This window comes from Canis lupus, chromosome 29 (assembly GCF_048164855.1).
Source record: "Canis lupus baileyi chromosome 29, mCanLup2.hap1, whole genome shotgun sequence".
In the NCBI taxonomy this organism is placed as follows: domain Eukaryota; kingdom Metazoa; phylum Chordata; class Mammalia; order Carnivora; family Canidae; genus Canis; species Canis lupus.
In genome coordinates, this window is record NC_132866.1 from 29,175,658 (window position 1) to 29,200,663 (window position 25,006).

The 25,006-nt window shown below is 36.9% G+C and overlaps 1 protein-coding gene and 1 long non-coding RNA gene across 6 annotated transcripts in view; one reads left to right on the forward strand and one right to left on the reverse strand.

Moving 5' to 3' along the window:
* Positions 1 to 25,006, forward strand: part of HPSE2 (heparanase 2 (inactive)) — a 629,145-nt gene that overhangs the window by 87,863 nt on the left and 516,276 nt on the right. The window lies entirely within an intron of this gene.
* The window catches only part of LOC140621026 (uncharacterized), a 38,110-nt gene continuing 28,726 nt past the window's right edge, over positions 15,623 to 25,006 (reverse strand). For both annotated transcript variants that reach the window (XR_012020750.1, XR_012020749.1), the window contains one exon: positions 15,623 to 15,936. This is a non-coding gene — a long non-coding RNA (uncharacterized lncRNA). The remainder of the gene's footprint in view (positions 15,937 to 25,006) is intronic.

Below are 25,006 nucleotides of genomic sequence, written 5' to 3' on the forward strand. Positions count from 1 at the left end.
AAGTGATGATCTAGGAATGGTTGCAGGCCGGAGAGTAGGATGGATAAAAGATTGAGAGGGAAACTTTATATGCCTACTTATGATTCATGTTTTGCTTCTTAAACTATGAGAATGTATAATTTATTCAGTTAAAAAAATAAAGTTATTAGGTTTTTTTCAGGAAAATATTATGCAGAAACTATAATAATTATGATAGATAGCTAGTTATATAGCTGAGAGGAATTTTTGGGAGGTTGATGGGCTACACTTTTTAAGAAATGCCCATCTTGGAGAATGAAGTGAGCTTGCATGGCCAAATCTATATTATCTAATTTTTTTTTTAAAGATTTTATTTCTTTATTCATGAGAGACACAGGGAGAGAGAGAGGCAGAGACACAGGCAGAGAGAGAAGCAGGCTCCATGCTGGGAGCCCGACGTGGGACCCGAATTTGGGTCTGCAGGATCATGCCCTGGGCTGAAGGTGGCGCTAAACTGCTGAGCTACCTGAGCTGCCCTATATTATATAATTTAAATTTCTCAGAAGTCAACAAGTCTAATTGGAATTACAAAAGTACCGAATCTATTTTTTTAGTACCTTCTATGTCCTAGGTGTGTTATTTCTAATTCTTACAACAACTTAGCAGAAACTGATGGTGATATCCTCAATTTACATCTTCAGAAACTATGCATAGGATAGCTAAAGGACCAGGTTGATTTTGAATGTTTGACTCTAAAAGTCAGTTGGATTCCTTACCTCACATTATGGTGTCTCTAAACCATCACTGATTATGCTTTAAGATATCCTGAAATTGTAGCATTTCAGAACTGTTGATGCTCAGGTTCCTGAGAATTTACTGAATTTTTCATTGAAAATATAAACTGACATTATTTCTGGGGTCCCACTGACCCAGGTGCTTTGGACTGAACACATTTGACCACAGCTTGCCATCTTTAGAATAATGGGTTAGCTGAATCATGACATTTATTGACATTTATTATATAGTAGGCATTATATACTTACTGGGTTTTCTAATTTTACCATATAGTAAATTCTGTGGGATATTATTAGGTGTTAATTGGAGAGAGGAAAGGTTACATGGTGAAGCTTGTTTGGGACATATTGAGTAAAACCATTTTTTCACTGAAGGACTTATTAGAGCTTTTAATATGCTGATATATATATATGAATTTTAATGAAGTGAATATAAAGTGTGGTTTTATTTGACCACTAACCCTTTCTCTCTCCTCTTCCCACTTTTTCTACATGTCTTGAGACTGAGATGATCTGAAGAACATACTTTCATAACACTGTCTGAAAGGGTTTGTTTGGAAACTTCAGGATTCTTAGCATCTGAGCTTATGCATGTAACAAAGATTAAAGCAACTTTTGAGTTAGGTTAAAGAACTTTTAAAAAGAAAGCCCAGAGAATTCAAAGCCTATAGTGAATTTTGTTTTAAGTTAATTAACAGAGTGACATGTCCTTTATTTAAAGAGAATATGGTAAAGAGACCAGAAAAAAAAAATGATACGGCACAACTGCAACATCAAGACATTTGGATTCGGGACATAATAATGACATTCATGCCCCCATAAAAGGGTAAATTAAAAGCAGCTGAGAAAGACGAATATGCTGGCTGAGCTATCAAGAAGCATCACAATAAGGAATGGAGCACAGAATACCAAAAAGAACATGTGTAGGAGACTTTGTGTCCTTCCTTTTTTTTTTTTTTTAATATCAGAGCAACTTTACTTTTTAAGGAACAGCAAATTAGGCCAGAATCACACGAGGCAGTGGCTGTGGCTTTAAAGAATGCATTTATAGATTGATTAAGCTGAGTATTCTAGAAATAATTGTGGACTGAGAGTCTCTGGAGTCATTTGTTCAGTTTTTGTTCTGCAGGTGATTCTGGACAAGTAACAAGATTGTTTACCCTTATTTCACAACTGTTCAGGTGAAAGGAAGTAGTGAATGTGATTTTCTGTGCTACGTAGTAGGAGCTTATTAATAAGTTTAGTTGTAGCTCTGTGTCTCTTGGAATATATAAAAGAAGGTTAAGATACTCTAGAACTTCTATTTCATTTTCTGATTTTATGGGATACTATTACACGATGCTGCCAAGAACTAATAATTTAAAAAGATATTTTTTATCACCGATAGCAATGTTGGTCTGTAAATAACATCTCTGAAGTCTTATTACCAGTACAAGGAGAAAATATATGTTTTTTGAATCTCTAGTTAAGGCAAAATCCATTTGTTTGAATTGAAAGATTATCTGTACTCAGTGAGACTGAGGGCTGCATTGGGTTTTGCAGAGTGAGGGACTAAAGGAATTGTTTTCAAATGTAAGTAAGCATAAGGCTCCCCTGAGGAACTTGTTAGAAAAATGCAGACTTATAGGCCACAGCCCCGGAGCTCTTAACGGGAGGCAGGAAATTCCATTTTTACCAGTAAGCACCTCAGATGTTTTTGATGCAGATAGATCTTTGATCACATTTTGATAATATTGAGATACAACCTATATAAAACTATCATCATCATGATTAAATAAGGTACAATAATGTACAGGTGAAAGAATGATTTTTAGAAAATTTATTAATATTTTTACATCTTTGATCTCCACATTAAATTTTTTGAAATATTTTTTCTAATCCTAGTCATCTATTTATTGGTTTGTGTATTTCTCATTTAAACATGTATACTGAAATTTTATTTAGCATTTATAGATATTTAAATTCATGTGAGAGGAGAATATTCTGATAATGATATACTGTTTTGGGGAGGTCTTGTTGCAGTAGAGCTTCCCAAATGCTCCAAGTTATTCCTGAGTGAGTTCTCTCATTCATCCAGAACACACTTCCATTCAGTATATATCAGGCACTGCTTTAATTGCTACAGAAAATTACAATGGCCATTTTAGAAAGGAAGAGAAAAACTAACTAAATAAAACATATACTTTGTTAGATGGTGATAGGTGCTGTGGAGAAAAATAAAAGCAGAAATTATTTGCAAGTTGATTTTGATAACAAATGCCAAAATTCAAAGTTTGATAATCAGTTCTTGATGTAAACTTCTGGTTCTTAGATATCTGAGTTAATTCAAGGCCTATACAATCACACACACACACACACACACACACACACACACACACCATTCCTTTGGGATAAAAGTTATGTCTTTCCTTAGTAAGCTCTTTGAAACAAATACGGTGTGTATATTTTCAGTTTTTAAATTATGCATTGCACCCATTCTACAAAATAACATGTTTGTTATCACTTAGAGTTTTACACAAATTGTAAAGAATTCAGAGCTTAATTCCAAGTTTCTAAATCTTACTGAACTTGATGGATGGGTTGGTAAAGGGGATCTAGATAACTACTGAATTTGCCATTTGGGAAGAGTTCAGATAATGGACTTCAGATATTGCCTGAAGCTAATGGAAAGCCATTGGATTATATTAATGAGAACATCATTCTTAGAGTAGAAGTTTAAAAGGATCATTCTACCACCTGTGTGGAAAATGGATCGTGTTCAAGATAGGGGTACAGGAGACCAGAACAATGAGACTATTATAATTGGGGGAAAAAATGACAAGGCTAAAGATAGTGGAGTTGAAGAAGGGAGAAACTCATGAGTTATTAAGGAGATAGATTTGAAAGGTCTTGGTGTCTAACTGTATATGTGTGGTTTTGTGTGTCTGTGAGTGGACAAGGTGGGGTGGACATCAGACAAGGAAGAGTGACAAATACGGGATGAGCCTCAGGCTTCCAGGTGGTTCCAGATTGCCACTTTGCTCATTTGTCTTTATTTGTATGCAAGTTCATAAATGTCCTGAAATTATTAGGCTTATACTTTAATTCAGTGAAAAACAACAAATGAAAAATATCACAATTTAGTGGCTAAAGACAGCCAAATTGTTTTGTTTTTGTTTTTTTAGGTGATGTCTATTTTTATTTATTTTTTTGTATATTTTTTTATTGGAGTTCGATTTGCCAACACCCAGTACTCATCCCATCAAGTACCCCCTCAGTGCCCATCACCCAGTCACCCCATCCCCCTGCCCACCTCCCCTTCCACTACCCCTTGTTCATTTCTCAGAGTTAGGAGTCTCATGTTTTGTCACCCTCACTGATATTTCCCACTCATTTTATCTCCTTTCCCCTATGATCCCTTTCACTATTTTTCATTCCAATACTTTTAACAACTGTTTTAAAAATTGACATTAATTAGAATCTCAGTTTTATTTTCTCTTTAATTAGGAAATGGATCTGGAAATGAAAAACCTGGCTTTGGGCTGGTCGTCAGGGCAATAACAAACCACAGAACAAAGAGGACTTAAAATCTAGTTCTTTCCTTAGGTTAGAAGGCCACACAGGATCCAACCTGGCTGCGAAGTTCTTCATTTGTGCACAGCCTTCATGCATCACCTCTGGTATTATGTGCGCATTTAAGAGAAAGGAAGCCAAAGTCAAACCAATCTTCACGAAGAGAATTTCAGCAGTCACGTTAGGAGTATGGAGAGGACTATAGTCTGCCCTCAGATGCACACCCAGAATTTCCATTGACGTCAATACTTATTGCTCACACATATCCAAGGGCAGAATCTGGCCCTTAAAAATTAAATTAAATAATTCCCTGTGTGGGACGCCAGAAAGTATCACAGATCTGCTGAGAGGGACAAACTACTAACCATGAAAGGGAAGTTTTTCTTTGGTAATGTCAACACTGATGGATTAAGATGGCCCTGGGATGCAAAATAAGGGCCCTGCCCATTACCATTTAAGTTTACAAACATTTGGGCAGCCCGGGTGGCTCAGTGGTTTAGTGCTGCCTTCAGCCCAGGGCCTGACCCTGGAGACCCAGGATCGAGTCCCACGAGGGGGAGCCTGCTTCTCCCTCTGCCTGTGTCTCTGCCTCTCTCTGTGTCTCTTATGAATAAATAAATAAAATCTTAAAAAAAATAAGTTTACAAACATTTTTGATCTGCAAATGTGTTTTCAAGTGCACATGATTTTTCAAACATCAGGACATGGCTCTTATTTTCATCCTTTCCCTGTTATATGCTTTTAAATGTGATGAAAATAAAATTCTAAACCCTAACTTTCCAAAATCACTCTCATTCTATAATTTTAGACTTGGAATAATGCAGACAAAGCCAAATATTCTCCAAACTAGTCATCCATTCCATCCATAGGTAGATGTGTTTTTCTCAAGAAGGTGTCTAGAGTTTGAGAATTCCTGCGAGTCTTTTGGACTCAACAAATGGGAAAATGATTCTCTGCATGATCTTATTTAGAGGTTGGATGGAGTTGAACTCTTGTCAATCCTTGGAAGGAGAGAAATGGTTCTTTTTTTTGCATGGGAGTAAATAGAAAGGAGTCTTCATTTTGTGAATTTGCCACATTTGTTCTTTGAATGAAAGGTGAGATAGGATAATCTGTTTTCTATAAGAAATCCAATTCAAATATATACAGAGATCATCATTTAAACTCTTCAGATGAAAGTACTCTTGGGTATGTGGATTATTTAATGCTGATTAATAATACTTCCTTTGTTCTGAACCTGCAGTTCAATTAAAGAAATATTGGTTGTGTGGTTGTTTTTTTTTAAGATTTTACTTATTTACTTATTTATTCATAGAGATGCAGAGAGAGAGAGAGAGAGAGAGAGGCAGAGACACAGGCAGAGGGAGAAGCAGGCTCCAGGCAGAGAGCCTGACGTGGGACTCGATCCCAGGTCTCCAGGATCACACCCTGGGCTGCAGGTGGCACTAAACCGCTGCACCACCGGGGCTGCCCTTGTGTGGTTTCTTTAGGCTAGTCTTAGGGCTAGCACTCTGGGCTGAGATCTCAGTCCCAGCTATCCAGATACTTAGTATCTGTTGATAGGAACAGCCATACTACACTATGCACAGAAGACAGAGTGTGCAAGTTCTTGAAACAGACATAGGAACAAGATTCTTGGAGAAAGGGAACTGGGAGAGAAAAAATTCAAATTTACCTGCTGTTTTGGAAAGGCCTCAATTGCTCTGATTGTGATGTACTTTGTAAATGACCGGTTTTGTCTGGTGACAGAGGTGTGGATGGGAAAATGAAGACAGTATTTCAGATGGAGCAATAAACCTTTAAAAGGAATTAGATGAGTGCTTGATACAGATAGAGGAGCAATGAGATGTCTGACATGATTAGAACATAGAATGCCCTGAGTAGTAGTGGAGATAAAGAAGTTGGGACCAACCTTGGCCCTTGAATGCCAAACTGAGAAATTTGCATTTTGCTCTGAAAGCACTTCACATTTTATAGTGTTCTTGTTTAATATCAGTTCATATCAGGATAAAATTCCAGTCATTCTCTTCATAAAAATAGTTTCACAGATATTATCTCTAAGCCTTTTATACTCACATTGTTTTTATTTTTTCACTTTCTTTCAGTGCTTTTAATAAATATCATTCTCTATCTTTCTCATCCAGGAAAGTTTTAATATTGAAAAAATGGATTCATGAACCAGTATGATGAATATCCTAGAAGGGATTCAAGGTGGAAAGGGGTAATGTGAAAATCTTTGTGTGAGAAAGAGACAGATGAGGAAAAAAACAGTTTTTAGCTCTTATCTTTTTATTGTAGTTTTCCGTTGCTTAGGGATGAGGTAGGTTGTGAAGCACAGGCATGAAGCTAGCCCTAGCCCAGTCAGCTGTTGTGCTGGGAAGTAATCTTGGACCTCTGTGTTAGCCCTGTTAGCCCTAGCACATTGACTTGGACAAATGACTCCATATCCCTTGGCCTCATGTTCCTTCTTTTGAAAATAAGAGTTAATCTAAATAAACTCCAGGTTCCCTTCCTCTTTCATTTTTTTTAAATCTTTTTTTTAAATTTTTATTTATTTATGATAGTCACACACACAGAGAGAGAGAGAGAGAGAGAGAGGCAGAGACACAGGCAGAGGGAGAAGCAGGCTCCATGCACCGGGAGCCCGATGTGGGACTCGATCCCGGGTCTTCAGGATCGCGCCCCGGGCCAAGGCAGGCGCCAAACCACTGCGTCACCCAGGGATCCCCCTCTTTCATTTTTTAAAAAAGATTTTATTTATTTACTCATGAGAGACACACACACAGAGAGGCAGAGACACAGGTAGAGGGGAAGCAGGCTCCATGCAGGGTAATGTGGGATTCGATCCCGGGACTCCAGGATTACTCCCTGAGCCGAAGGCAGAGGCTTAGCTGCTGAGCCACCCAGGAGTCCCTCCCTTCCTCTTTCATAATTCATTATTGGGCAGTCATGACTGAACCTAGCAAGAGAATCCCCTCTTGGAATTTTCTTTGCTGCTGCTGGGCAGTGCTGAGCACACAAGCATCTACTCTGGATATATTCAGAGATTCTTGCATCTGGCTTGCTCTGCAGGCCAAATGAAGGGTAGTACAGGGGATGAGAATAAGAGCAGTTGGTGGTCAAGGTGTACTTTGAGCTGGTGGTGTGAAGGATATAGACCAGAAGAGGGAGAACTATAAAATAAACAAAGCTGATCTTTTTCACTACTGAGTTTGTTACTTTTTATGTACCCTCTGTGTGTTGGGCAGCATTGACTAAGGGGCCAGTTGGTTCATTGACTTCTTTTTGCAGGTTCTACTCTGTTAACTTCAGATATAATCACACTATTTTGCTGGCAACTGAAGGCATGCATTTATAAGAGGTGCTATCTTTGGTCACCAGGTTTTCCTATTTTTGTTTTTGTTTCTGCATTTTAGAATATTATCCCTGAGGGGATACAATTCTAATCATTGGCCTCCTTCAAATCAATTTCTAACCAGTGGAGCCACCCTGCCCAGCAAAATGGTTCCCAAGGGAGTTTAGTGTTGGTTTGTTTGCAGAAATATCTAACTTTAAAAATAATTCTCTGAGTATAAGGGGAAACACATGCCCTGAGAACATTTGGATCCCTCTGTGAGGACTTTTGACCTACCTGGGAGCTCATGTGCACTAAGTGGTTTCTTAGTGAAAGGGGCCAATATATATTTGCTAGAAAAAAGGCTATTTTACATCTTTATTTCCTCAAGCATTTTCTTTAGGGAGAAAAAGGCCTAAAATTGTCATTGCCCTTAGTTCTCTGGAATTGAAAATATGGACTTCAGTGCCCTTAAATGCACTGGTTACCAAGAAAAGCAAATGTTTCTCTGTGGCATTCAGTTGACATTCTGGGAACATGATTCTGCCTAGCATTTATTTCAGGATGGGGAGGAATGGAGTTTTATGATCTCCTCTGCAAAGGGCACAAGCCAAACAAATCTTGGGCTTTCTGACCTGGCTGTGAACAGCAGACTTTTTCCAATAGCTGTACCTTCCGTTTCAGATTGAAAATGGGGTAACTAGGCCTGAAATGACTCGGGAGAAAATCTTGAGCAGTTACTTAAAAAAAAAAAAGCTTTTTGCACATTCTCATAGTTTTGTAGGCCTTTAGTTCAGACTTGAAAAAGAACAATGCCTTCTAGCTCACCGATATTTTCAGTCTTTTGCAAAATTCTCAGGTCTTTGCCATTTGTTCTTTTTCCTTCAAGACATTTCTTTTCCATTATTGACACCAAAAGCATATTTGTTGGAGGGAAAAAGTCCCTCTAACGAACAAACACCTCTTTCCAAGAAAAAATAAATGACAAGATAGTTGAGAAGGGGTGGAGGAGTTTTCACTCCTCGATGGATTGTCCACAGGGCACCCAGGAATAGTGTTTTCTGGACTGAGAAAGAAAAGACCTTTACTGCTGGTTAGTGTTCTCTGTGACCTGGATCTATCTTTGCAGTCTTCTCCCTTTGTTTCTTTTACTGCGAAACTACGTTGTCCATCGTATGAGGCCTTTTTGTAAATTTCTGTTCTAGGTTTGTTGTGCCCAAGATTGCAAATCCGAGAAACCACCGAGGAGCCGACACCGATGCAAACACACGAGGGTTTATTTACAACCTCGAGTCTGGGTCCTCAAGCTTGGGTCCAGGGACTTGGACCCAGGCTCGAGGTTGTAAATAAACCCTCGTGTGTTTGCATCGGTGTTGGCTCCTCGGTGGTTTCTCGGATTTGCGATCTTGGGCACAACAGGTTTATTTAAAACCAAGACTTCTGATCCGTTCTTCTTGTCCCCTTTATCCTTCAAGCTTGGGCAGGCAATCTGGGATATTAAGTCATAATAAAAATAAAGAGGTTAAAAACCCCAAAACCCACTGTAAATTGTGAAATACTATTTGAATGTAAGATCTTTTGAGAAACGAAATGGAGGGTTAACATTTTTTTCTAGACTAAGATGTGATTTACTTTAGGTACTTGGAAATGCCCTATTTTTCGCAGTTGCTTCTGATTCAAAAATTTAGAATAGTGACCTTAAAGCTATCTACTTCACACTTCCCTTTGGACAGAAATCCACTTAAATAATCTTAGAAAGATGAATACTCTGAAAAGAGTATCAGTCTGTAGAGTTGAAGAATTCATATCTCTTTTGGCAGCTTTTGTCAGTGTTTCACATCCCTTGAGATGTGAATTCTAATTTTCAATATAAGAATCTCCTGCTATAATTGAGGCTGTTCCTTTTGTTCCATTACAATGGAAACGAAATAGCCATTCACCATTATTAATGTAATATTCCTTTAAATTATTGAAGGCTCAGTTTCTCTGGATGAAATGTGTTTGGTTTCTTTAGATTTTCTATATAGTTACTATTTCCGGAAGCTTTATTTTTCCAAGCATCTTTTTAATTTTCTAACTCTTGTTTTAGTTGTAGAACCCCAAAGTAGAGATTTTTTAATTGAAGGCATGTTCAGTGCTGGAAGATGAATCTGTTATTCTCTTCTTTTTATGTGTTTCTATAGATAGTACTCACATATTATTAGGATTTTTTTTCCTGCCAAATGACATAATGTAGTTTTTGACATTCAGATATTTTTGTATTTCGCTTGTACTTTGCTTAGGACCTAGGTAAATATGAACTTTGAGGTTCCTTTGAAATAGGGTAGAAGTAATGGCAGGTGTTTATGTTCCCTGTAAATTTATTTTTTCATTCCTTCAACAAATAATGTGTATCTAGTATGAGTCCAGTACTACAGATTTATTAATAAACAAAGATTATAAAATCTCTACCCTTCTGGAACCAACATTCAAGAATGTTGTCAAGAATTTCTTACCCCACCCATGCCTCCTCCAACTTTTTCAGTTTAAACGTATGTGGCTTGAGAATGTAGTTGAGACTGGTTATAAAAGGTGGGTGATAGCAACTTACTTGCTTAGGTGTAACACAGAATATAACATGGAGTAGAAATTCCATGGATTTCTCAGGAAGCAATATCAGCTGACTGTGCAATATTCAGGAGCTTAGCCAGAGTGTTCAGCCTTAGCCAAGACATTGAACAGGCTGTGTAGCAACTCTTTAGTTTGCAAAATGACAGGCCCTGTCATTGTCTCTAGCCATCTGAAAGACTGTGGAAGAAGGATTAACTATGGCTTGTAGGGGTCTAGGGTCTCATGAAATATGACTGGTATAATTTAAAAAGAGACATCTTTTAGTTCACTGTATGGAAGGGTTCTGCAATAAAGCTGTCCCAAAATGAATCAGTAGCTTTAAAAAAATTGTGTCATTATCATCACTACCATGATTTTTCATAGTAGAGTAGTACTCTAGTAGCTACTTATTGAATAATATGTCCAGATAGTATGTTCTAAGACCTTTAACAGCATTACTTTTTTTAATCTTCAAACTATCCTGTGAAGTCTCATTATTCCTATTTCACAGATAAAGCACTTGAGACTTAGAGACTTTGTGAGTTCTCCATTTTGGATCTAGGTTACATGACAGATGGTGTTGTAAAGGGATCAAAGCAGTACATGGGAGGAGGTGGCCCATTATTCATTTTTATATTGTGCAATGTGAGTTTTAAATGGAAATATAAGAGCATTTAACTTGGGGACGCCTGAGTGGCTCAGTGGTTGAGCATCTGCCTTTGGCTCAGGGAGTGGTCCTGGAGTCCCGGGATCGAGTCCTACATTGGGCTCCCCTCGAGGAGCCTGCTTCTCCCTCGCCTATGTCTCTGCCTCTCTCTGTGTATATCTAATGAATAAATAAATAAAATCTTTTTTAAGATTTTTTTTTTAAATTTATTTATGATAGTCACAGAGAGAGAGAGAGGCAGAGACACAGGCAGAGGGAGAAGCAGGCTCCATGCACCGGGAGCCTGATGTGGGACTCGATCCCGGGTCTCCGGGATCACGCCCTGGGCCAAAGGCAGGCACCAAACCGCTGCGCCACCCAGGGATCCCAATAAAATCTTTTTTAAAAAAAGATTGTATACAGGAACTTGTATACAGAATCACAGAAATTACATGGTTTGTATTTTGTAGCTCACACATGCATATGCATTTTGATCTTACCATAACGGTGGAAATGCTGTGAAGTCCATCTCAACAGATTTTACTTCACTCTTTGATAATGCACACATTCTACCAACATTCTGTACTTTTGGCTAACTAATCAATAAGGAAGACTCAAAAGAACAAAGAACTATGGGTTGTTCTGTCTTTCCCTTAACTTTTCATGTCATCATTTACATTGTAAGTAGTTGGTTAGTATGGGGAAAGAACATGAATAAGAGAATACGATAGGCTTCCTGGTTGTTCTAGTTTATTAGGATACCACAGCCTTTCTCCTGCATTCAAAGCAAGTTCTAGTTTGAATGAAAAGTGTGGCTTCTCCAGGCTGTGAGTGCCTCTGCTTATTCAATTGTAGATGTAAACACACTTATCCTGGACCCAGTTTGAGTCTCCCTGAACTTACACATATTGTGGATCTGTCAGAATTCTGTGCTTCTAGAGCATCATGAAGGCTATATGTGTGAAAGTGGCGGCAGGATGGGGTGGGGTGGGGATATGCCTTTTGTACCTGTTGCCTCTACTTATGTGTGTATGCTGCATTGTCCCATGGACTTATACAATATAAGTTCAAAGATACAATCATTGAGAATTTAAGATGGTGACATTTAAACTAAGTACAGAGCTCTTATGAGCACAGGACTTTGAGTATAAGGTAAGTATGTTGTAGAGACTGTAGTGAGCATCACAAAAGCTATATCCTAATGGGACAGCAAGGAACCATGGCAGATATGCATATTATGTGTATCTCCTCTGCTCACACTCATGTTCCATTGGACTTCACTTATAAAATACAAGCTCAAAGATAAAATTATTAAGAATTTTAAGATGGCAGCAACAGAGATTAGACCAAGGCTAATGCCTTTCTGAGTGTGGGACCCTGGGTGATAGTATAGGTTGCATGCCTGTGAAGCCAGTCTTGGCTTCTTCACTCACATTTCTGATGTCTGGGATAGGAGGACTCAAAAGTTGAACTCAAGTAGGCCTATTGACTAGAGCACCTACATGTGGCCTCTTGATATGAATTTGGTTTCTGCCATTGTGGTATCAAGCTGTGGAGTCCTTACAGGGACCTTTCAGAGAACAAACATTCTAAAAGAACCAGGTAGAAACTGGCCTTTAAAGACCTAATCTTGGATATCGCATAGTGTTACATCTGCCATACTGTATTTGTAGAAGCAGTCAGAAGAGTATTCTGACTTAAGGGGAGGGGGCATAGAGTCCACTTATTGATGGGAAGAGTGTCAAAGAATTTGAGACCATGTTTTAAAACTGCTTTATTTTATTTTTCATTTAAATTCAATTTAGTTAACATATAGTATATTATTAGTTTCAGTGATAGAACTGATTCATCAGTTGCATATAATACCTCGTACTCATTACATCAAGTGCCCTCCTTATTGCCCATCACCCAATTACCCCATCTCCTCACCCATCTCCCCTCCAGCAAAACAAACTGCTTTAGTGATAAAAGTGCTGAGGTGTTTTCATACTCTTTTTTCTCTCCTCTCCATTCTTATTTATTCCCATCTAGTACTTTCTCTCTCATCTCCCTTTCTCTTTTTCCTTTCCTCCTCCTCTTCCTTCTTTTTTTACTCTCATTGCACTACACTTTTTCTCATTGTTGAATAGGAGAAAAAATTTAGAGAATTGGAGAAATATGAAAGTAGGTGAGAAACGAAGAGCAAGGAAGAGAGAAAGTGGGATTAGCACATCTTTCTTTTTAGCTATGTGAATTTATGGCAATGTTTAAAAATTCCAGATACCTATATTATCTCCATTCACTCCATCTCAGCCCCATCTTCATTTCAAGAAAGGTCTGTGATTATACACATTCCCATTTCTTTATATTTATTTCTCATCTATTTGCTTTTGAAAGTGAGCACATCTACTAGCCCTGGTCTTATCTTCTCTGTGCTTCATTTCCTTATCAATTCTGCTACATTTCTTGACTCTTCTAGAATTCAAGCAACAGGGCTTCAAATATTCCATAATCAGCATTAAAATAAAAGAGATAAAAACTTACTCCAAATAAACTGAAGCAAGATGTGGCTGCAAGAGGAATTTTGGCCTATAAATGTGAAGAAAAAAATCTCATTGTATATTCGAAGAGAATGCATTTGGCAAGAGCATAGACTTCAGTGGAAACTGATAGAGCTGGTTTGTATAAAGCATCTTTAATCCATCTGCCACTTGAATGATGGTTTCTGACTCAGTCTCCTTATTTCAAAGGATACCAGTGGAGTATTGCCTTAAATCTCAAACATCACTCATAAAACAACACTTTGATTTACTAAGTGGAACTAAATCAGAAACACGTAGACTTGGCATCACTCAGATTTACAGAATGATTGAGCAGTGTCAAGATAATGCCAAGTAAAACAATGTGATGAGCTCTAAACATTATTTTCTCATATATCTCAGAGTACTTGGTTCCAGGCTCTTCATAGTCAATGTCAAAGATACCCTGACCCTGAAAGAATCTATGGCTTAACAAAGGCACTGTATCGTGGTATTTGTCCGCAAAGCCATTATTTCCCAAATGCCACAGACTTGATTTGTATTGTTTACTAAAAAGGTAAGAAGTGACAAAGGCATTTTATAAGTATTAATTTTTTTTTGCCAAGATAGTTTAAGCTAATGTATATTAAAGCAGTATCCTCCAAGGAACAGTAGGCTAATGACTTAAAACCCAAATGAAGTTATTTTACACTAAGAAATTATCTTTCTTTCCCTTTTTTTCTTTCCCTTTTTTAAAAAGATAATTACAATATCATGTCCAGACCATTTTGTATTCCACTTTTCCCATGGATTATAACAGTGTGAAGAACATGGGCTTTGGAGCCAGACAGATCTGGGTTTGAATCTAGATTCTATCATGTACAGTCTCTATGGGCTTGGTCAAGTTGTTTATCCACTTTGGTGTTCAGTTGAAATGAGAATGACAATTGACACTCAAATATAACTTGGGTTCCACATGACCAGTCTTTGCTTAGTATCTTATTCACAGAAACAGAATTTAGCAGAAAAATGTAACTAAACATAATTAAGATATATAGTCTTTAAAATATAGGAGAAATTTATAAAACAAAAATTTATTTCATTTAATTGACATACAATAAACTGCACATATTGAAGCATAAAATATAATCAATTTCAGCATTTATATACACCCATGAAATCATCATGATCAAAATAACGACATCTCTATACCACAAAAGTTTCCTCAAACTGCTTTATTCATACCTTTTTTTCTGCTCACTCTGGCTCCCCTATCCCTAGGCTACCACTGACCTGTTTTCTGTTATTCTGCATTAGATTGCACTTAATTTTTTTATATAAATGGAATCAGACAGTGTGTACTGTTTTTTGTTGACATCTTTCACTTAGCATAATTGTTTTGAGATTCATCCATGTTGTTGCACATATCAATAATTCATTCTTTTTTATTTCTGAATAATTGTATCAATATACCACAATTTGGCTATGCATTTACCTGCTGATGGATGTCTTTTGTTTTTTTTTCTTTCAGTTTTTAACTATCATCAATGTAACCACTATTTATATTCTTGTGCAAACCTTTGGATATATGCATTTCTTTGGCAAGTGAGTTTAACTTTTTAAGAAACTACCAAACCATTTTTTTTATAGTGGTTGTAACCACTTTACTTTCCACTAGTATTGTATGGAGGTTTTCACATCCTTGGTATGATCAGTCTTTGTAATTATAGCCATTCTAATTGAAAGGTAATGATATCGAGTGCCTGGGTGGCTCAGAGGTTGAGTGTGTGCCTTGGCTCAGGTCGTGATTTGAGTGTCTGTCTTTGGCTCAGGTCGTGATTCCAGGGCCTTGGGATCAAGTCCTGCATCAGGCTCTCCTCAGAGGGAGCCTGCTTCTCTTTTTGCCTATGTCTCTGTCTCTCTCATGAATAAATAAATAAAATCTTAAAAAAAAGAGAGACAATGGTATCTCTTGTGTGTGTGTGTGTGTATTTTTTTTATTGGAGTTCAATTTGCCAACATATAGCATAACACCCACTGCTCATCCCGTCAAGTGCCCCCCTCAACGCCCGTCACCAGTCACCCCAACCCCCCACCTACCTCCCTTTCCACCATCCCTTGTTCGTTTCCCAGAGTTAGGTGTCTCTCATGTTCTGTCACCCTCTCTAATATTTCCCACTCATTTTCTCTCCTTTCCCCTTTATTCCCTTTCACTGTTTTTTATATTCCCCAAATGAATGAGACCATATAATGTTTGTCCTCCAATTGACTTACTTCACTCAGCATAATACCCTCCAGTTCCCTTCACATTGAAGCAAATGGTGGGTATCTGTCGTTTCTAATGGCTGAGTAATATTCCATTGTATACATAGACCACATCTTCTTTATCCATTCATCTTTCGATGGACACTGAGGCTCCTTCCACAGTTTGGCTATTGTGGACATTGCTGCTATAAACATTGGATGAAATATCTAAATGTGAGATGAGAATCCATCAAAATCCTAGAGGACAACACAGGCAACACCTTTTTGAACTTGGTCACAGCAACTTCTTGCAAGATACATCTATGAAGGCAAGGGAAACAAAAGCAAAAATGAATTATTGGGACTTCATTAAGATAAAAAGCTTCTGCACAGCAAAAGAAACAGTCAACAAAACTAAAAGACAAACTACAGAATGGGAGAAGATATTTTCAAATGACATATCAGATAAAGGGCTAGTATCCATGACCTATAAAGAACTTATGAAACTCAACAGCAAAGAAACAAACAATCCAATCATGAAATGGGCAAAAGACATGAACAGAAGTTTCACAGAGGAAGACATAGACATGGCCAACAAGCACATGAGAAAATGCTCCTCATCACTGGCCATCAGGGAAATACAAATCAAAACCACAATGAGATACCGCCTCACACCAGTGAGAATGGTGAAAATTAACAAGGCAGGAAACAACAAATGTTGGAGAGGATGTGGAGAAAGGGAAACCCTCTTACACTGTTGGTGGGAATGTGAACTGGTGCAGCCACTCTGGAAAACTGTGTGGAGGTTCCTCAAAGAGTTAAAAATAGAACTGCCCTACAACCCAGCAATTACACTGGTGGGGATTTACTCCAAAGATACAGATGCAGTGAAATGGCAGGACACCTGCATCCCAATGTTTATAGCAGCAATGTCCACGGTAATGGTATCTAATTGTGGTTTTAATATCCATTTCCCTAATGAAAAATGATGTTAGCATTATGTCCTGTGAATATTTGCCTTCAGAATATAATCTTTAGATCAAAAATTTGGATCCAAATTTTCCAAAATTTGGTCATTAAAAAAATTGCATTGTTCATTTGTATTTGAGCTCTGAGAGTTCTTCATATATTCTAGATAAAAGTCCTTTATCAGATATGTGATTTACATATATTTTCTCCTGCTCTGGGGCTTGTCTTTTCATTCTCTGAACAGTGTTTTTCAAGGAGTAGAAATCCTAATTTTGATGAAATTCAACATCATTTTTCTTTTATGGGTCATACTTTTGGTGTTATTACATTATTAATGCACAGAAAAACTTAAAAAAAATTAAATATCTTTTTTAATAAAGATTTTATTTATTTATTCATGAGAGACAAACAGAGAGAAGCAGAAACATAGGCAGAGGGAGAAGTAGGCTCCTTACGGGGAGCCTGATATGGGACTTCATCCCAGGACCCCAGAATCATGACATGAACTGAAGGCAGACACTCAACCAGTGAGCCACCCAGGTGTTCCTGGACATCGTTTTCTAAATTGCTCTGTACAACAGTCCTGAAAAACCTTGCTCTGTACTTTCCTTCAAATCTCAATACATAGACATGTAGACTCTTATTTCTTTACCTTTACCCTAGTTTTATTATGGACCAAATATCCCAATCTGATTTGTCCAAGTGAGCATAGTTTTCTTTTTTCAGTGTATCAAGTAAGATTCAATTATAGTAGTTGCAGTGTCTACATAACCCTCTTTAGAGAACAAAACATGGACAATGTAAACTTTAGATGAGATGATACATGATAGCACTGTGTACTAAGTAATGCTCTATATGGCTATCATATTAGTGCCATTTCATACTGATATAGCTTACCACTTTTCATTGTCACTCAGAACTGTGAAGTTGAATATTTGTACTATATAGATATAACTAGGGTATGCACATAATTAAGTATAGAAGAAGGAAGAAGAGAGGGAAAGAAAGTTTTTTTGTTTTGTTTTGTTTTTGTTTTTTTGCAACATACTCTTAAATATAAGGGTTTTTTTTTTTTTAAACTGGAAAATCATTGGGCACATGGGTGGCTCAGTGGTTGAGTATCTGCCTTTGACTCAGGTCACGATCCTGGGGTCCTGGGATCGAGTCCCACATCGGGCTCTTCACAGGGAGCCTCCTTCTCCCTCTGCCTATGACTCTGCTTCTCTCTATGTCTCTCATGAATAAATAAATAAAAACCAAAACCAACCAACCAACCAAACAAACAAAAAAAACCCCAAATCCCAAACCTGGAAAATCACTTGTTTTTCATAGATGTAATAACTTCAAATATGAGAGATCACCTAAATCAGTAAGGTTAAACCAGTAAGGTTTTCTAGAAACTATAAAGTGATTTAGAACTGAGAAGCCTAGCTCTCATGGCTTGATCCTAATATTGCCCTGCAAGCCAAAATATTTCAGTTATTAGCTTCTTTGGGCAGAAATGGTGTGTATGTGTAGTTCCTTTATAGCTTTTAAAGGTAGCTATTCTCAATTTCTTCATGAGATAGTTTTAAATTTTTAAAGGACTTTTGAGATCCAGGTTGGTTCTAGAGCTTTCTTAACATGTACTTGGATAATATTTCCAGCTTCCTAGTTGTTCCTTAAGAATCCATCTGGAACCCAAAGATACCAGCATTAACTGAGTTCTGTGATCCTGGGTTTTGTTCAGACCAGGTTTAGAAAGCACTCTCAGGGGAACATCGACCTTATATTATGAGTTGGGAAGTATTCCCTTCTCCATCTTCTGGAGGAGTCTATGAAGGATTGATACTATTTCTTCCTAGATGCTTTAAATGATTTTATCAGTAAAGCCATCTGGATCTGGTGTTTTCTTTGAATAAATATTTAAAATTTTTAATTTAGTGTCTTTACTCATTATAGATTTATCCAAATTTTCTATTTCTTCCTGAATCCATTTTGTTTATTTGCTTCTTTCTAGGAGTTTGTTCATTTCATCTAAGTTGTCTAATTTATTGACATAAAATTGTTCGTAACACTCCCTTAGAATCTTTTAATTTCTACAGATTTTGTGGTTATGTGTCCTTATACATTACTGATTTTGGTAATCTATCTTCTCATTTTTTTTCATAGTGGATCTTGCTAAAATTTGAATATTTTTTGTTTTTGTTTTTCCTTTTCTGAGAAGCATTTTTTGGTTTTATTTTTTACTTTTGCCTTTTTAACTTCTACTCAATTGATTTACAGTCTAATATTTATTATTTCCTTTCCTCTCTTTATTTACTGTGGGTTAAATTTACTCTTCATTTTCTACATCCTTAAGGTGGAAGCTTGGGTTATTGATTTGATATTTTTTTCTAGCAGAGGCATTTAAAGTTGTAAATTCCCCTCTAAATATTGCTTAGCTGAAAATGGATAAATTTATTGCTGGCTATTTTTTATTTCAGAAGTTTTTAATCTTGATTTGGCAGAGACTATACAGATATTTGTTCTGTTTGGACATTGGGGTTGAATATTTACTGCCCTGCCAAAGCTACAATCTTTAGGAGCATATACACTGTTGCTGGGAATTTTGTTTTGTCCCAAACATTTGTTCTTCAGAGAAAATCTTACAAAACCATTTCCCCAGCTGTCTGCCTGTATCTATTCACTTTATGTTCTGATTTGTGATTTTCTGTGACTTATTTTACTAGTTTGACTATTTTCCATGGCCACTTGAAGCTGAAGAGAGGTAAGGATGCCAGGGATATAGTGTTCCAAATGATGAAAGGAACTAGAAGTTAGAAAGTTTGAATTTTGTTCCCACTTCACTACTCTTCAGAGTCAGACATGTATTTTGGATGAATGAAGTGATATGATTTCAGAGGTGTCAGGAAGGCATTCTTCAGAAACCTTTGTCCAGTTGGTGCTCACTCACTCTTAAGTCTTTGGCTTAGATATTTCTTTTAGAATTCTCTGACCCTTTGCACTTGGTTAGACCTCCCGTCTTTAACATTGTGTCTTAACTCAATCATAACCAACCACAGTGTAGTATAACTACTTGTTTGTTTATCTATTCTCCATGTTTTCTGAGGATAGGGTCCCTCAATTTGGTTCGCATTGTACACAGTACCTGAAAATATTGGGTACTTATGTAAAAAACCAATTTCTGAAATTTAACAGTTATAGCTTTATTTCTTTGTATATTTTTTTACTGATAAATTTGCTTTTCAGATTCCTTTCTGAAAGCAGGATTTATTGGAAGGGTGCTTGGTATAACTTGGGAGGCAGTACTGAAGAAGAACTGAGTACAGAAGGGGGCAAGGGGTACATTAAGTCTCCATTTGCCTCTGAGCTTAGCATGGTTTATTGGAATTCTTGTTTTTTGATGAACTTGTCATATTTTTATGTTACCTTGCATGATGAAATGGAGAGCATATGTGTTTAATTTGCTTATATCTCACAAAATTAAGCTGGTGATCTTGTTGTAAGTGAGAGAAATATGTTCAGATTTAAAATGATTTAATAAACTGAGGAAAGGGGAAGATATAAAAAGAAGGAAATTTCAGTTTGATGTAATTACTTTAGAAGGCAACTAGGTCAGAGGTGGAGTAAAGGTTAGTCACATTTTAAATGTTACAAATTGCCTACCGAAAAGGTTTCTATTTCCTCCAACTGTATATATGAGTATCTTATTTCCCAAATCCTTGCCAGCATTCATATTATCAATCTCTTTAATTCTTGCCAAGCTGAAAGGTGGTACCTCCCTGTTTAGTTTGCAGTTTCCTGATCTCTGGTGTGGTTGAGCTTCTTGTATTTTTTCTGTGAATTGTCTCTGTATGCCTTGCCATCTTTTTCCTCGTGTCATTTGTAGAAGTTTTTGAATTATTAGGGATAGTGATATTTTAAATATTTGTTAGAAGTATTTTCTCTCAGTTTAAAATTTATCTTTTAACTTTGTTTATAGTGTGTCTTACCAAAAAATTCATTTGTGATATGTCAAATCTTTAAGATTTTCATATATATTCTCATACGATCTTTAAACCAAATCGATAAAGGTAAGAATTATTATTATCATTGTACAGATGAGCTAATTGAGATTCATAGAGTCTAAATTACTGGCCCAAGAAGGAAGGGATTCACATGGAAGCCTACATTGCTAGAAATAGCACACCAAAATAAGAGAAACTAGAATTGGCAAAGGAGCCACAGAACAAAGAATGTTTTTTTCCAAACTGACTGCTCCTTATGGCTCAGCCATTGGTCAGTAGTCTTCAAGGAGACTGTGCCTAAAGCAGCAGTTACAGTTTGCAATGGCCTGTAGGTGGTTCTTGTAATATGAGGTGTTTGTAACTCCTCTGGCTTAACTTTGACACCCATTTCCCTTCCCTGCCTTTTCTTGCCAACTTTGTTTTATGATTCTTGGCTTAGGTTTTGGTTATTAATTTTGCTTCCTTCATGACTTCTGGCTCTGACCATTGGCTATGCCTATGGACAGATTATTGGCTACAATCTCAGTGGATCCCCCAGTTCCAGATTTAGGATTTTGGCCCTGGTTGAAGGCCCTGGTGATGATATTGGGATCCTAGGCCTTTATATCTGTAGATAACAGAGAAATGGAGAGCTGACGAAAATGCAACAACAAAAAATACTTTATTTAGAAATGCCCTCCAAATGCTTAATGAGAAAATTCAGCTACTAGATACCAAATATCTTTGAGGAAGTAGGTTGGAAGAGTGGTACATTTCATTCTTCTTTCTGACTGGAAAGAACTAGTTATAGGTAGTTTAATTATGCACAAAAGATTTATGATAGGGATTTTGGTGGCAAATTGAAAGAGGTCTTGGAGAAGTTTCTGCCCGTTCTCCCCTCCCCATTATGATAAGCATATACAATCACTATTTCATACCCAACCATGGGAAAAAGCCAAATTTTTCTTTCATACTTCTCAGGAAATGGAAGTTTCTATAAGTTAAATCTTTTTATTGACAAATACTCCTTTTTTAAAAAAAACATTTTTATTTATTTATTTGAGAGGTGAGAGAGAGAGAGAAAGAAAGAGCACGAGCAGGGGGAGAGGCAGATAGAGGGGGAGAAACTGACTTCCCACTGAGCAGGGAGCCCGACACAAGACTGGATTCCAGGACCCCAGGACCTGGAGAGAATGACCTGAGCCAAAGGCAGATGCTTAACCAAGGGCCACCAAGGTGCCCCATACATGCTTTTATTTTAAAGCATTTCTATTTTTTAAGATATTGTTTACATATAATATCTCATTTTATTCTTAAAATGACCCAATTTATGTATGGGAAATGGGAGACACAAAGAATTTAAATAATTTGCCCATGCCCACACAGCTAGGAAGTGGTAGAGCAGGGTCATCCAGAATCTGTGCTCTTTATTGTTTGTCCTAACCACTATGCTGTGCTGCTCCTCATGGGCAGAAGTATGGGAGAGGGTGAATGTTTTCTTTAACAATAGCCAACACTTACTGTTTATTATATTCCAGGACATGTACTGCGTGCTTTATATGTAAAATGTCACTTAATCTTTACCATAGTCCTTTGTGGGAGGCACTATTATTATCTTTATTTTATAGATGTAAAACATGAATTTTAGAGGGATAGAGTAACTTGCTCAAGGCCACACAATTAGTAATGGCAATGCTATAATGGTTAAAAAGGAAAAAAAAAAAAACAAGCAACAATAAAACCCAGCTACATTTATTCTCCTAAGCATTGAACTTACAGACCTACAATTATAAGTTCAGATACTGAAAGTCAACTTTCAGAAATATGTGAGGAAGTAACAGGAATGGACACCTCACTTGAGGACTTGGTGTGGAGGCAGAGTGGTGCAATGGACAGCATACTAGGCCATACTGGACCACTGGAGATAGGGTACTATGATTAAAGCCTTTGACTGGCCACCAACTCATTATGTGATTTTGTATAGATAGTTCACCTCTTTGGGTTGAACACTTAACTATAAAATTAATGCATAGGATTAGATAATCCCAAAATAACCTTCTGATTCAAATGTTCATGGATTATTGCCACAGGTGGTTGATATAGAGATGTTAGACTGTCTTGGAGTTTGGTTTTCACTGGCTGTCTTGTCTGACATTATTTTGTCTTTTTTTTTTTTTTTTGGCCTAATTTTCCAATGAATTGACTCTTTTTGCCACTGGCAGGCAGCTTTCCTTCCTGCCCAGTTCCCTTCCATCATTGCCCCCCCTCCCATCATTGCCCCTTCCTCAACATCTGCATTTCTTTCCTGTTGTGCTCTGTGTAACTGTGTTCTGTAAATCACTCCCCAGTCTCCTCAGAACCTTCTCTGAGTTCCTGGATTATTTGTCATCTATACCTATCACCAGATGCTTAGAACCTTTTAGTTCTTTCTTGTTGCCCATGTTTGCATTTTCTTTTGTTTCCCACTTTCAGAAACGTCTTTATTGTTTGTTTTAGACTTCTCTGTGTGTATTTCAATATGGTTTGCATAGCCATTCATTTTATTTTATTATTATTTTTTTCATGATAAGTGTACTCCTTAATCCTCATCACCTACTTCACCTGTTACTCCTCCCACCCACCCACCTCGCATCTGATAACCATCAGTTTGTTCTCTATAGTTAAGAGTCTATTTCTTGGTTTGTCTCTCTCCCCACCCCCTTTGCTCTGTCGTTTTGTTTCTTAAATTACACATAGGAATGAAATTGTATGATATTTATCTTTGTCTGACTGATTATTTCACTTAGTATAATACTCTTTAGCTCTGTCCACATCATTGTAAATGGCAAAATTTCATTCTTTTTGATGGCTGAGTAATATCTCATTGTGTGTGTGTGTGTATAAACACATATATATGTGTATATAGGTACACACATATATATAATATATATATATAAAATCTATTTCTAAAAAAAAATAAATAAATAAAATAAAATAAAATCTATTTCTACCTTATTGAAAAATCTCCATACTGTTTTCCACAGTGGCTGCACCAGTTTGCATTCCCCACATGTTTACATTTTCTCCAGAGTTTTAAACACTACTAGCTCAAACTTTTAAATTCACCATTGACTTTAAACCTGAAAAACATAACTCCAAATATATGCCACAAGGACATTCATCTATATCCATATTATCATTTTATTATATCTTTTGTGCTTTACTTCTTATATTTTACCATGTTTGTAATTGTCTTCTTTTTCTCTTGGATCCTTTTTATGCATAGGTTTTTTCAGCTTGGGGATAGGTTGGGGATTTACACTTTATTATTGCCTTTTGGGGCATTTTTCTAATTTTGTTTTTGTTAGGCAAAAGTATTTTGTCAATATATTTTTGAGTTGTAATTTTTCTCATACAATTTCTTTAAGCTTTCATTTTTAGAGTAACTGTGTGGGATTCCAAATTGCTGTACATTTTAATATATATTGAAATATGTGAAGTGTTTGTGGTTCAACATATACTCTTTGTGCCTCCCGATGTTCCCACAACTAGACTCTAAGTTTTTTGAGGCCAGTACCATATCTGTAGCACCAGCTCCTGGCTTATACTTTTGGCTAGGAATGATCCTTTTAGTGAAAAGTCTTCTGAAAAGTACTGTGCCCAAACTTACAAGTTATAAACTGCTCTTCTTGCTTATCTTTTCATATCCAGCTCTTTTTCCCCTTTCAAAGTGATATAGGAGTTTGTTCCCAGCAAATAGTCTGCCAACATAGGATGCTAATCTGTGTGAGTGACCATTTTAGTGCTTTCATTTAAAAAAAAAAGAGGAAAGAAAGAGAAAAGAAATGTACTGCTATCTATATTAATCTTTTTTAAAAATATTTTATTTATTTATTTGTGTGTGTGAGAGAGAGATCATAAGCAGGGGAGAGGGGAAGAGAGAGTGGGAGAAGCAGACTCCCTGCTGAACACGGAGCCCAAGCTCGATCCTAGGACCTTGAGATCATAACCTGAGCCAAAGGCAAATACTTAACCTACTGAGCCACTCAGGCACCCCTATATTAATCTTTACCATCACCAAAGTAAAGTACTAGTAGATACTTGAAAATGTTTATGATCATCAAGACACTACCCCATCTTGATTGCAAACAAGACTGAAGAAGTTCCACAAAAAGAATAGGTAAAGTAGAAAAGTTTTGTTAAGTTTAAAAGTGGAGAAGGAATTCATTTTAGATACACATTTATTTACACATTTAGGCATCTGTGATCCTGAGAAGAAAAGTTTACCACAGTTCCTCATGATATGATAGAATGCTTCAATTTTGAACAACTCTACTCATGTAAGACTCTTGCTGAAGCCATTGTGTAGTTCTGGAATTGAACCTTGAGTAATGGTATTTATTGGCATTAAATAGGGACCAACAACCTGTAGTCCAAGGGCCAAGTCCAGCCTGCTGACTGTTTTTTTTTTTGTA